This window comes from Orbicella faveolata, unplaced genomic scaffold, assembly GCF_042242905.1.
Source record: "Orbicella faveolata isolate gen_17 unplaced genomic scaffold, um_ofav_v1 contig_2, whole genome shotgun sequence".
Lineage (NCBI taxonomy): Eukaryota > Metazoa > Cnidaria > Anthozoa > Scleractinia > Merulinidae > Orbicella > Orbicella faveolata.
Genome location: NW_028301547.1, coordinates 16,120,271 through 16,133,172, shown reverse-complemented (window position 1 = coordinate 16,133,172; position 12,902 = coordinate 16,120,271). Strand labels below are relative to the sequence as shown.

The 12,902-nt window shown below is 39.5% G+C and overlaps 2 long non-coding RNA genes and 2 pseudogenes across 4 annotated transcripts in view; all 4 read left to right on the top strand.

Moving 5' to 3' along the window:
- Positions 1–12,902, top strand: part of LOC110049583 (uncharacterized) — a 64,450-nt pseudogene that overhangs the window by 13,118 nt on the left and 38,430 nt on the right. The window lies entirely within an intron of this gene.
- LOC149112147 (uncharacterized) lies at positions 3,384–5,010 on the top strand. The gene is made up of 2 exons (XR_016207427.1): positions 3,384–3,654; positions 4,374–5,010. It is a non-coding gene; the product is annotated as an uncharacterized LOC149112147 (long non-coding RNA).
- Positions 6,377–8,417, top strand: LOC110048900 (uncharacterized; annotated as a pseudogene). Its single transcript, XR_016207016.1, has 3 exons — positions 6,377–6,842; positions 7,206–7,295; positions 7,771–8,417. The product of XR_016207016.1 is annotated as an uncharacterized LOC110048900 (transcript).
- Positions 9,253–11,094, top strand: LOC149112146 (uncharacterized). The gene is made up of 2 exons (XR_016207294.1): positions 9,253–9,516; positions 10,718–11,094. It is a non-coding gene; the product is annotated as an uncharacterized LOC149112146 (long non-coding RNA).

Genomic DNA, 12,902 nt, shown 5'->3' with positions numbered 1-12,902 from the left:
CTTGCTTCTTAGCAACATGGCAGTTATGAAGCTCATTTTAGATGTCTGTAAAATTAGCCAATAGCAATTGGGCAATGACAAACCGGGAATTAAATGGCTAATAGCAAACCGGGAATTAAATGGCCAACTGCAAACCGGGAATTAAGAAATAAAACGTAATAATATGTACATATATACGAGGATTCGCTACTAATTTCTTTAACCCTGTGCTGTGTGATCTGTGCGTCATCTGGACAAACTGAAAGAATGATTCCTAGTGACAAATTTTGGCGAAGTGCAATGTTTGGTGCAGTGATCGGTGGAATAATTACAGTGGTGTTCAAGTTGTGGGAGAAAAAAGGAGCAGCGCTGGGAGAGACTGTAGGTGGGAAAAAAACCTAAATAGCGGCCTACAAAACATGATGAGCGGTTTTGATTACTACAGCAAGTGGGTGAGTTTCAAATAAATATGAAAAAATCGAGAAATCGAAAGACAAATTATTGACACGAAATGTTTTTATTCAGTCTCTCAAAGAGCCTCGATTATTCTTGCCTCTCTTTCTCAAACAAAATTTGACATGAACCGCGTGGCACCATAAGATGTACCTTTCGCCTTTATTTTTTACTCGTTTTTAAACAAGACCTAGCTTTGCTTTCTCATTCATTTCGATTTAACGTGCGGCTCACTCTATAAACAGTATTTAATTCTCGATGTGTGTTAAAAGATGTATGTTTCGGGATCCGCACAAGTGACGTCACAAGTAGAGACCTTTGGCCCCATGGCCCAGTCTGGTTTGGTTGACTGTACCATAAAATTTCGGCGTTTCATTGCAGCGTGATAATTTTTGGACCAGTTTGTGGCCGTTTTGATCAAAATCAAACATTTTATGACGCTGTTAACTATCTTCAAAATTGACCGTCGTACACTGTCAGTTTTCGTCTAGTTCGTCGTTGTTGTTTTCGCTTGTAAGTTTTCCCCCAGGCTAAATTTGAAATTTTGCAGTTAGTTCGTTTGCGAAGAATACTTTGAATATATATATGAATTTGTGCAGTAAACAACATATACTTAGTTGGAATTTGTTTCGTAAATGAAATGGCTCTAGGTGCTATTTCGTGTATTTCCACAGTTTATTGATAATTGTTTCTTAGCGAGAATATGGAGCAAAATTTTAAGCTTCTAAAAATTTTGGACGGCGCTGTGTAATTATCAAAATTCTATCACCATTCTATCCATTCTTTCCACTATTCACCACTTCGCCGGCCTGTAAATGTTAGTTCGCCTCGCCAGATATCACGATTTTTTTCTCTGAGCAGTTTATAATAGCGATCAGTAGCATACAATTGACTGATTGTGTGATTGTAAATTTCACCTTTGTGACATTTGTTTTTGTTTTAAAAGCACTGTATATTCACGAATGTTTCGTCGTCGTGATGCGAGCGAATCAGACCTGTGTTAATTTTTATTTGCTAAACTACAGTTTATGTGCAGTCAAGTGTACGCCGTTTTCATATAAACTTTGTTGGAACTTTTATCTCTTTCTCAGAGTAAACAGTAAATAGATCGCAGTGGATTTTTTTGTGTGTTACGTTTCTTACCAGAATTTTCGAGAGCGGCATGACATGTGAAACAATGAAATAAAATACTAGACCTAAAAGGGACTTGTAAACAGTAGGACCAGTGGAGAGTTCGAATAAGCACGAAACGTGAGGATTGCGTGACGTCCAAACGCTGTCATGATTATGCAAATGGTCAGCTAGGGGAATCCCCGAAATATAGCGTAATGGTGTTGGATTCCTTTGTGGAATCGTCCGCTTTGAGCATAATACGTTTTGATATCTCGCCGAATAACCGGTCAGATTTGTTTGTACTTTACAGGTAGCAGTTTGGTTTTCAGCTTTTTTACTCACATCTCACTCGATGATGTGCAATTTGCATCTCTATGATAATTTTATTACAAGGCTATAAATTTCGACATGAATGCTTGAAAATCTACTTCATTCTCTTTTGGCCTTCTAAGAATGAAATGAAATTCTGGATTTTAAAATTATAGTAAACAATAAACTCACCAAAGTGGGAGTTTTAATTACTCACTAAATTTGCGGCGCGTGGAATTCGCGACTAAACTGTTGTGGTTTTGGTGTTAAGGAATGTATCTTTTCTCAAATCGGCTGTAGCGTTAGGATTCAAGAGTCCTTATTACTTATAAGTCTCCAAAAACTAACATTTATTTGTATACGAATCTTGTGTTGTCAACACGGTCGCGTTTGACAACAAACAACTGTTGCTGCATGAATCAAACAAAACCTACTGCTCCGAGTTGTATAGCTCACCTACAAAAAACGACCACGGTTTGTTCGAACAAGATAAGTCTTACACGTACCTAGTTATGTAGCTCGCCGACGGCAAATGGTCAGATTTGTCGTCACAATTAATTTACCGAACCTGCGAGTCAAAGAATTAATTAGGTCATACCCCAAAGATCTTGATGTATGATTTTAAACACGTAGAAGTCAAGACCTCATGCAGATCGAAGCACAAAGCAATAATATTCCCCATCCAACTGCAGCCACACAACTAAGGCGAACGATTCCTCCTAGTTTGCAGTAAAAGATACATTTCATTTTCTGGAGCAGCGTGATGTCCACACTGTTTCACGTTGACGAGTCAACGTGGAGTCAACGAGGAACTCGCCATCCGAGAGGTTTTAGTACTTTCTGTTCTGGCTATAAATATTTTAGACCTTACGATCATGGATCGCGGAAACGTCCTTGTATTCTAGCAAGAAAACCTTCAGAAGTAATCTACACTTTTATTTTGGCAACTGAGAGAAAGCATTCTCCATGGTAGAGCCAACAAAACAGCTAATTGAGGGAACAAAGTCTTGTTTCTTGTTTATCGAGACGACATGAAGAACAAACTTGCCTTGTTCGTGTCTTAGTTGTGTACTCTGAAGTACTTTCTCTCGTATCAGTCGGTGGACTTGTTATTTGCCCAGCCTTGGTTTTTGTAGTGACGGCCGATAATTCTTTAGGAACGTACCATGAAAGTAGTTAGCCTCCCACGTAGACGCTCTTAGGGCTTGTCACGCGTTCCTTCCTTCGTGGGGAAGGAATGTGTTGGATGGAGGCTATGTAAATAGTGTAAACTAACTATAACCAAAACCAAAACAAGGAAACAACGAGTTCAAATAATGATATGCGTGTATGGAAGTAACCACGTTGCGCAAGATAAAACGCCCATCATGCGCAGCCAAGCGTTATGAGAAAGTAGTTTTGATTGATGTATTAATTGATGGATACCGCCCCCTCAGTTATTTGGAGCTCTTTTTCACTTGAATATTTTAATTTGCATTGGTTTAAAGACCATGCAAATTATGCAAACGTTTTGTATTTTTGTCCGCAGTTTTCTTTGAATGTGCGGTGGTGTTACAGATCGTGTAATTGTTCGTTCAATCGGCGGCTTCATACCTAAACAAAATCAAGCAGAGATGTTTTTTGGCAAAGAAATTTTGCGGAGTGTTGTGCTCGTCGCCATCGGCGGGATAGTTGCAGTGTTGGCCTACAAGTTGTTCAGAGGCGACGGGGGAGCAACAGCGCAGAGACAGATCAGAGTAGAAGATGAGTTAAACGAAGCTAAGCAGCCACAAGAACATGACGAGAGGTTTTGCTGACAAGGTGTGTGGTTGTTTTAATATCAAGAATAGCAGGAAAAGTTTTGATTTCTCTGAGGCAACATATATATCTGAAAAGGTTTGTGTCAACATTGAAAAGTAGAGAATGCGCGCTGTTGAGACCTGCCACGCTAAGATTTTTTTTATTATTGTAAAATTTTCTAGATTTATTTCTAGTGGTCATTGTTGTTTCGTATTTATTTTTATGTATGGTTTATTTTGATGAAAAAGGTCGATGCTACGATGCATGAGGAGGATAGGTAGCAGGTATTTTGATGAAAAAAAAAATGCAAATCAGTATCCTAACTTTGTTATGTTTCTAACATGTGCTATTTTTGCTGGGACGGCTTACGCGTCATTTTAAATTAGCATAAAACATTTATGATTGTTGCGTCATGCTTTTCCGCTTTTCCGGTGCTTTTCCAGGTCACTTCTTGCTTTTCCGGTCCAGCGTGACTGCATAACGGGCGTTTGTCACGCGATCAGGCTACTAGCTGCCAAAAATGGGATCGTCGATCCCCCATCCCTTGTGGTATCTTATGATATGCACGTTCAGCTTCGCGAGATATACTTATATACTGAACTTGCAATCGGACCGACCTTTTTGAAGGACCATGGACTTCCTTTTGAGTTGATATAAAGATCGCGAACAAGTCTTATGGATTTTCTTCTTTTCTCCATGCATTGATCTCATGTTCATTGATGTTTCTGTTCTGATTCTAGGAATATTCAACGGAAGGGAATACTTACAGCCGGCATTTTAATACTTTAACCTTTAGATGTCAGATTAACCTGAATTCCCATAATTTCTTGGACAACGGAAATGTGCCAGTAGTTGTTGCGGATCATGTGGATACTTGTTTGATGCATAGTACGAACAATAAGCACCGCAAACTGTGTTTGTAAATGATATTGACTTTTTAAATAACCGAACATTGTTGATCAAATGTTATTCATGTCCAAGAACTGTTGCGTTTTATTGCCGCGACTTTGTCGTGTTCACGGCCCATCAAACTTGCCATAAACTGCAGTTTGTAGCTTAATTTTGTTCAGTAAACAGTACTAGTTCACAGTAAAATGTGTATTCACAACATTTGTTTATAAAAGGTATACGTTGAGAAACAGATACCCAAGTGACTTGGTATTCTAACTGTTACATGGCCGCCGTTGTTAAGTGCACGGCAGAAATCATCGCTTGTACAGGAACTTGTCATTCATGTTTGTACTTGTGTTTCGCTAACCTAAAGAAGCATGGTTGCTGTTTTCGTAGTTCTTTCCAATGAAAAGAAGAATTCAATCTGTAGTTGTATGTATCATGAAAAGCAAAGAAATAAACTGTAAATGTTATTTTACCTTGCAAGATACTATGACTTTTTCTCTGAACAGTTTATGTGGCGATGAAGAGCAAACAATTGATTAAAAGTCGCTTTTTATAATAGATTAATAGGAAGACAGCTGGTCGTGGTCATAAACTAGTGTGTACACAAGAATGTTTTGTCGTTGTGACGCGAACGAATCAGACCTGTGTTAACTTTTAATTGTGAGAAAGTACATTTTATGTGCAGTCTTTGTAAGCATTAAAATTAAAATCCAATACCTTGTAAACAGAAGGACTCGTGGTGTTCGAATAAGCGAGAAACGCGAGGATCGCGTGACGGCCTGTCATTATGCAAATGAAGTCAGTCAGGGGAATTCCCGAAATAGGACATAATGGTGTTGCATTTCATTGGCCTTCCGCTTTACACAATAATACGTTTCGATATCTCGCCGAATACTCGGACGCTTTACAGGTAGCAGTTTGGTTTACAGCGTTTTTACGCGCATCTCACTCGATTTTGCATCTCCATGATAACTTCATCAGAGGCCTATAAATTGCAAAACCTGGGATTGAAAATCTTTTCGCCCCTTAATCCCAATAATGCTACATGTTAAATCGTAAAGAAACAAGAGGCAACTTCACTAATACGTAAACAAATAGAGTAACCCTTTTTGCGTCAGCCATAAAGTAAGTCAGTTTATCGGCTGTTCGATTCCAGTTCGATGTCGTTTGTCGCGGAAATGTAAACGTCGCGTCTCCACTCGTCTTTTCAACGTGAAGTAGGTTTCTCTATCAGTCTCGTTTCACGGCCCGGCAAGCCTTTGTTCAGAATGTTGACGGTACATGATGCGGTCCGTCTTGTTGAGTGTTGGTTGCGCTTAGGCGATCATACATTTTTTCCCAAAACATCGTTTACTTCATTTGTTCTAACAATCTGTTCCGATCTATCCAATCTGTTTGCGTGTCAATCATGCTTTAGCTTTTAGCCTCCTTATAACTGAAGTCTTCCAGCTCTTTAGTAAGCTTAGAAATAAGGAAAAGCAAACATAATACCCAGACTACGTGTCATCGACTAGTGCCACTCTTCTGTGCACACACCGTATTGTTCAGTAAAGCGCGTAATGTCCTTTGCTACTCGGAACTGAAGTTTTAGTTGTATTGTTTCTTGATACAACATTAGACAGTGTATTGAGACTGTTACAGGGCTCCTGTTTTCACTTAAAGCGAGGGCCGAAATGATCGTATTTTGACGAGGGAATGGGATATTATTATCTGAATGGTGCGTGCTTCTGAGTGTGACTTCGGAAACTTCTCCGAAATCCTACAATAGTGTAGTTTTGATCGATGAAACACCTGCATATACAGCCTGGAGATGGCAGCTGAGTATTTACATTATCTTGCGATGAGTTTCAAAGATGTTTCTTAGACGAATGCTTTTGTTAGAGGTCGTCAAAGAGAAAGTAATTCATCCGTTTACCAGTGTCGACTTTCAAATTAGCGCCCCTTCAGTGATTTTGATGGACTGTTGTGCACAGTCAGCTGGTGCACATGCTCATTAGATACCATTTCATAGCTAATTTCCATATCACACTTCATCACAAAAAGCGCGCGCGGAAAAGAAATTGAGAAGCGCATCTAAGCAAACCTTGTAGATTCGACGTATTTCCGAGTCAAGATAGTGTTTATATCCGTGTCATATTAGAAGAACAGTTATTTCATTGATACGATGGAGAATGTACCGATGGACGTGTCCAGGGAAAGCCATAGGTCAACGAATACCTCGGAAGTCGAAAAATCCATGTCATTGTAAAAGCGCTTGCTCGACCCGCAGAAAGCAAGGTTCTACAAGAGGTTGTCCTTGTCGAGGAGAGAATTGACTCTGTACCGAAGCTTGGCGGTGCGGGAAACCTTCCAAACCCTGTCAAAATAAGGTGAGATAGTTTTACTAAAACGCTATTTCATTCATCGTCGTATGGTATGCATTAGTTCGATTTCCATTTCTGCTAGTGATACTCAGTCACAATGAAGTGGTCCAGATAATTTACAGAAATTCTGAAATGTGAATAAATTAGATCTACGCAAACCAGACTTTTTCTCATTACCCGCGATTTTGCTTTGTTGTCTTCGAGGCTATATGTAAACAACTTGCTACTGTAGAAATGTTCCTCTTCAGTTGAGATTAGCTTACGCACAAAAATAAGTAAATAATCGATACAATAAATTTGTGTTTTGAACAGGCTAATGCTACGACCGCTTCCAGTGACAATCAAACCACTCAGCGCTCTACCGAGGAGGATGAGCGAATTACAGCAAACCAGCAAGTCAAGGTGAAATTTCGAATGATCCGGTGTTGTCGACTTTATTATTCTATGAATTAGTACATTGTTTTTGCATATCGTAGGACCTCTATTCTTGCGCCGAACGATGCATCAAACTATATATCGTCACGTGGGCAAAATTATTTTTATTTCGCAGCATTTGTATTTGCTCGTGTAGTTGAAATTATTCAAATTCAAAATTCAAAATGCAGACATCGAAACTTGACTGAGTTGTGATGTGAAATTGAACTGGTCGCCATTCGTTATGATTTTGAAGAATCACAGTGGCTGATTATTTGTTTGTTATTCTCTTTTTTTATATAGCTATAGATACTTCTCCATAACTGCCACCTAAATGAATACCAATAAAGTCTTAGGATCTACACATTTCCTGTCCAAAAAGGGCTCCTTCATGAATTGACCAACATTACTGCAGGTTCTATGAATGCCATCCCGAATGAATGCCATTTTCTTTATTTTACAGGTATTCATCAACACACTAGACTCCGCAACTGTAAAGAAACTGTGCATCTGAAGCCTGAGAAGGGGTATCGGAAGTATGGACTACATAGACCCCCTGCTCATTATGGAGGATGACCTGGATAATGCTAATGGTGATGACAATGATGACAGTGATGCAGATGTTTATAGTCCTGCAGCAGAAGCTAGTGGTGCAATTCAGCCACCCCCACTCATCCCTCAGCAGAGGCAAGGACCAGTTCCCGAGTGGTGTGTATGTGGAAACTGCCGTAACATGCCCTTAAAGGTGGAGAAAGTTTGCTGCAGGAAAAAAAAAATTGTGATGCCAAAAAACCAAGATTCAAAAAACTGTGTTTGGACCCTGATTATTTGGAACTGTCAATAAAAAGCGGTGCTGATATCAGGAATGACAGGCAAAACAACAGTACCAGAACCTTTAGAAAGGCTGCTGATCACCATTATATTTTAGATAAGCATGGTTATTTAGGCTAGGGAAGGAGGAAAGTTGCCGCCTCATGTGTTGTGTGGGAAATCCGTGAACATTATCCATATTCATCATGCATCTACATGGGGTTCAAAGAGCGACGAAAACTCTTACTGTACATATGTTATTATGAGAAACTCAATAAAAATCGAGTATGTGCTAAACCAGGTACATGTATATCATAACAATATTATGTACTTGAAATATGAATCCTTAGTATGGCTTTTATATAGAAATCAGTCACTTGATCTACAATGCAATTACTTGAACTAAAAGGAGAAATCAATCATTTACCAATCATTGATCAAGCTCTCCAGTAGAGCTTGCTTGCAGGCTACTAATAATTATTGGGGCTCCTAATTGGCTAAACTACAGAATACAGGGCCACTTATTTACGTCTCACAGAATAACAAAAGAACCTATTGTGTTGTTCCTCATTCTTCAAAGACTGCCGACTACATGTAGGTGGACCTCAGTGGCCCTGTATTCTGTAGTTCCTTATTGTACTATCACAATCTGAAATAATATCACATATATTTCACAGAGGGCAATCCCGGACAAAGTGACGAAAGTGTACATCTCTTGGGACAAATTTACAAAAGAGATCTTGAAGTGTTCATGGTTCAAGTGTTTCTAAAAAATTGAACAGTGTTTCAGAGGAAATTTCAGTTTTCGTACTCCACAAAACCCTATTATAAACTGTTATGGTAGCACAGCTTTGTGGTATATCTTGTTCAAATCTGTATCAAGTCATTCCTGTTTTTGAAACCTTGTTTTATGTCTTTCAAACAACTCCTTTGAGGAGATAGGAGCAGTGTGCGCAATTGTTGGCGCAATTCTTTCTGGATCATTTTCAGACAGAGACACTTGTCTGTCAAAGTAATTCATCCGTTTACCAGTGTGTCGACTTTCAAATTAGCGCCCCTTCAGTGATTTTGATGGACTGTTGTATTCACAGTGGGACTTCATGCATATCATAATCAGCAAAACGACATATATATAAAAACAAACGTAAAGCAACCACCCGTGTAGAAATACGGGGACTCGATCACTCGCTACAAATCTGCGGTGTGATTTGCGCTTGATCTGGACAAACTAAAAGAATGTTTCCCTCTAACGAATTTTGGAAAGGTGCAATATTTGGTGCAGTGATCTGTGGAATAATTACAGTGATGTTGTTCAAGTTGTGGGAGAAGAAGGCTGGGAAAAAATCTAGGAAGAGGCCCACAGAAAATGATGAGCGGTTTTGATAACTGCAGCAAGTGGGTGAGTTTGAAATTAATTTGGAAAAACTGGAAGCGTGGATTATTGACTGTAAAAGTTTTGAATAGACTGGATTTCTTGAACCTGACTATCCTGCGTGTGAGCGCTGCGTGTCCCTCGAATTTGACTTCAATCCTCGCGGCACCGTAAGATTTTACTTTCTCCGTTATTTTTTATTCTTTCTTAAACAAGAACTAGCTTTGCTTTCCCATTCGTTCCGATTTAACGCTCGGCTCATTCAATTAACAATATATACTTTACGATGTGTTTTGAAAAAAATATTGTTTCGAGTTTCCTCGCGGCTCCACGTTGCGGTTGGTCTGATAATTTTTGGACCTCTTTGTAGCAGTTTTGGTCAAAATCAAACAAAATTTGACCGTAGAACATTATTAGTTTTAGTCTGTGTAGCTGGCAGGATTTATCAGCGAGTGAATTTTGGTGGCCATCCATTTTACTTATGACGGGAAAACGAAACTGTCCTGTTGGTAAAAATCGTCGTCGTCTCCGGATGCCTTCACTTGTCACTCACCCCTAGGCTAAATTCTGCATATATTTCGTTTCCGTACAACACGTTTAGCATACATATAAATTTATGCAGCAAAAAGTATATATTTAGGTTGGTATTTGTAAATTGCCCTAGGCGATTTTTCGTGTATTTCCGACTGTGCAATAAAATTTCGGACGTTTCATTTCCACAGACGTTTGCATTTCCACAGTTTTTTAGAATTAACTCTTAGCAGGAATATGTTTTCGTAGTACTAAAATTTTGCGCTTCTAAACATTTCGGACGGCGCTGTGTGATTTACCAAAATTCTATCACCATTTTATCCACCATGCACCACTTTGCCAGCTGTAAATAATTTATCCTTGAGCAAATGTCACGACCGATGATGAAGCATAAAGCTTCCCATATCATTCCTAGAGCAGCCTTTCTGGATAGCGTTGTTTGTCACGCAATGATGGAATGACTTGGAACGAGGAAGGACATAACCTATCTAGTGTTCTGTGTTTCATTGCGAGAAAAAAAAAAAACGAACGACTGATTACGAAATAGTAAAGATAAAGAGACAGAAAGAGAGAACTATCGTCCTTGTTTTGTTCATTGAAACATCGCGTGACTAACATATCCAGTCACACAGGTTAACAAATATAATTTAAGAAACGAAGAAAAGCAGATTTGATTAGTTTTCTTTTCTCATTCTAGAAATACAGAACTCAAGCAAGAATGTACAACATGCAAGACGTCTTTGATTTTCTCTATAGTGAACACTATGTTTTGAAGTGTAGTCAGTTGTAGAAATGAGAATTGTAAATGTTAGTTTGCCTCACAAGATAACATGAATTTTTCGCTGAACAGTTCATGTAGCGATGAGTAGCAAAAACAAAAGACTGATTTTAAATGTCGCTTTTATCATTAGTAGAAAGAAAGCTGGTCTAGGACATAAACTAATGTGTATACAAGAATATTTCGTTTTCGTAACGCAAACGAATCAGAGCTGTGTTAGCTTTCAATTGTGAAAGTACACTTTCTGTGCAGCCATGTAAAACAGTGAAATAAAATTCCAAGACCTTGTAAACAGACTCGTAAGACTCGTGGTGTTCGAGTAAGCAAGGAACACGAGGATCGCGTGACGGCCTGTCCTTATGCAAATAAAGTCAGTCAGGGGAATCCCCGAAATATGACATAATGGTGTTGCATTTCATTGGCCTTCCGCTTTACATAATAATACGTTTCTATATCTCGCCGAATAATCGGACGCTTTACAGGTAGCAGTTTGGTTTACAGCGTTTTTACTCGCATCTCACTCGATTTTGCAGCTCTATGATAACTTCATCAGAGGCCTATAAATTGCGAAACCTGGGATTGAAAATCTTTTCGTCCCAGTAATGCTGTATGTTAAATCGTACAGAAACAAGAGGCAACTTCACTAATACGTCGACAATTATGGTTACCGTTGTTGCATCAGCTATAAAGCAAGTCAGTTTTCGGCCGTTCGAGTCCAGTTCGATGTCGTTTGTCGCGGAAATGTAAACTTCGCGCCTCCATTCGTCTCTTCAACGTGAAGTAGGTTTCTGTATCAGTCTCGTTTCACGGCCTGGCAAGCCTTTGCTCAGAATGTTCACGATAGATTATGCGATCCGTCTTGTTGAGTGTTGGTTGCGCTTCTGCACTCATACATTTCTTGCCCAAAACATCGATTACTTCGTTTGTTCTAACAGTCTGTTCAGGTCTATCCAATCTGTTGGCGTGCCAATTATGCTTTAGCTTTTGGCCTCCTTATAATACACTGTTTTCACTTTAAAGCGCGGCCGAAATGCTCGTATTTCGACGAGGGAATGGGATATCATCTGAATGGTGCGTGCTTCTGAATATGACTTCGGAAACCTCTCCGAAATCCTACAATAGAGTAGTTTTGAACGATGAAACAACTGCATACACAGCTTGGAGATGGCAGCAGAGTATTTATATCATCTTGCGATGAGTTTCAAAGATGTTTCTTGGACGAATGCTTTTCTTAGAGGTCGTCAAAGGGAAAGCAATTCATCAGTTTACCAGTGTCAACTTTTAAATTAGCGCCGCCTGCAGTCAGTGTGTAAAGGCTATGTTTGTCGTATCAAAGAACTTGCTTCATACATGTGGGTGGGCACGAACAGGCTCCCGGCGGGCTCTTCGGTTCGCTTTGGTCGCCGAATTTTTTTCCCGTTCTCGCCTTTTGCAGGCTAGGTAGGCATGGTTACCAGCTGCTGCATGTGACATGTGGGTAGTACATGTGGGTAATACATGTGGGTAAGCAGGCTCCCAGCCTGTTCTTCAGCTTGTTTGGTGAATATTTGGGCTCCACGTCTAGTAATTCGAGGAAAACCTCACTCGCGACAAATCTCTTACAGAGTGTGCGGTGTATTTTGTGCTCGATCTGGACAAACGAACAGAATGTTTCCCTCTGACGAATTTTGGAAAGGTGCAATGTTTAGTGCAGTGATCTGTGGAATAATTACAGTGGTTGTTTATGTTGTGTGAGAAGAAAGAAGCAGCGCTAGGGAAGACTGGAGCAGGGAACATATCTAAAAAGCGGCCTACAGAACATGATGAGCGGTTTTGATAACTGCAGGAAATGGGTGAGTTTGAAATTAATAAGGAAAAAAATCGAAGGGCGAATTATTGACTGTAGAAGTTGTGATTCAGTGTCTAAAATAGGCTCGGTTTCTCCTACGTTCCTTTCTCAAATTTGACACGAACCCGCGCGGCACCGTAACGGCACCTTTTAACTTAGGATAGAGGGCCACTGGTTCGTCAGTTTTTTACTGTTATGTGTTACCTTCTGTAAATAAAGTTGTTACTTACTTACTTACTTACTCACCGTAAGATTTAACTTTGTCCGTTATTTATT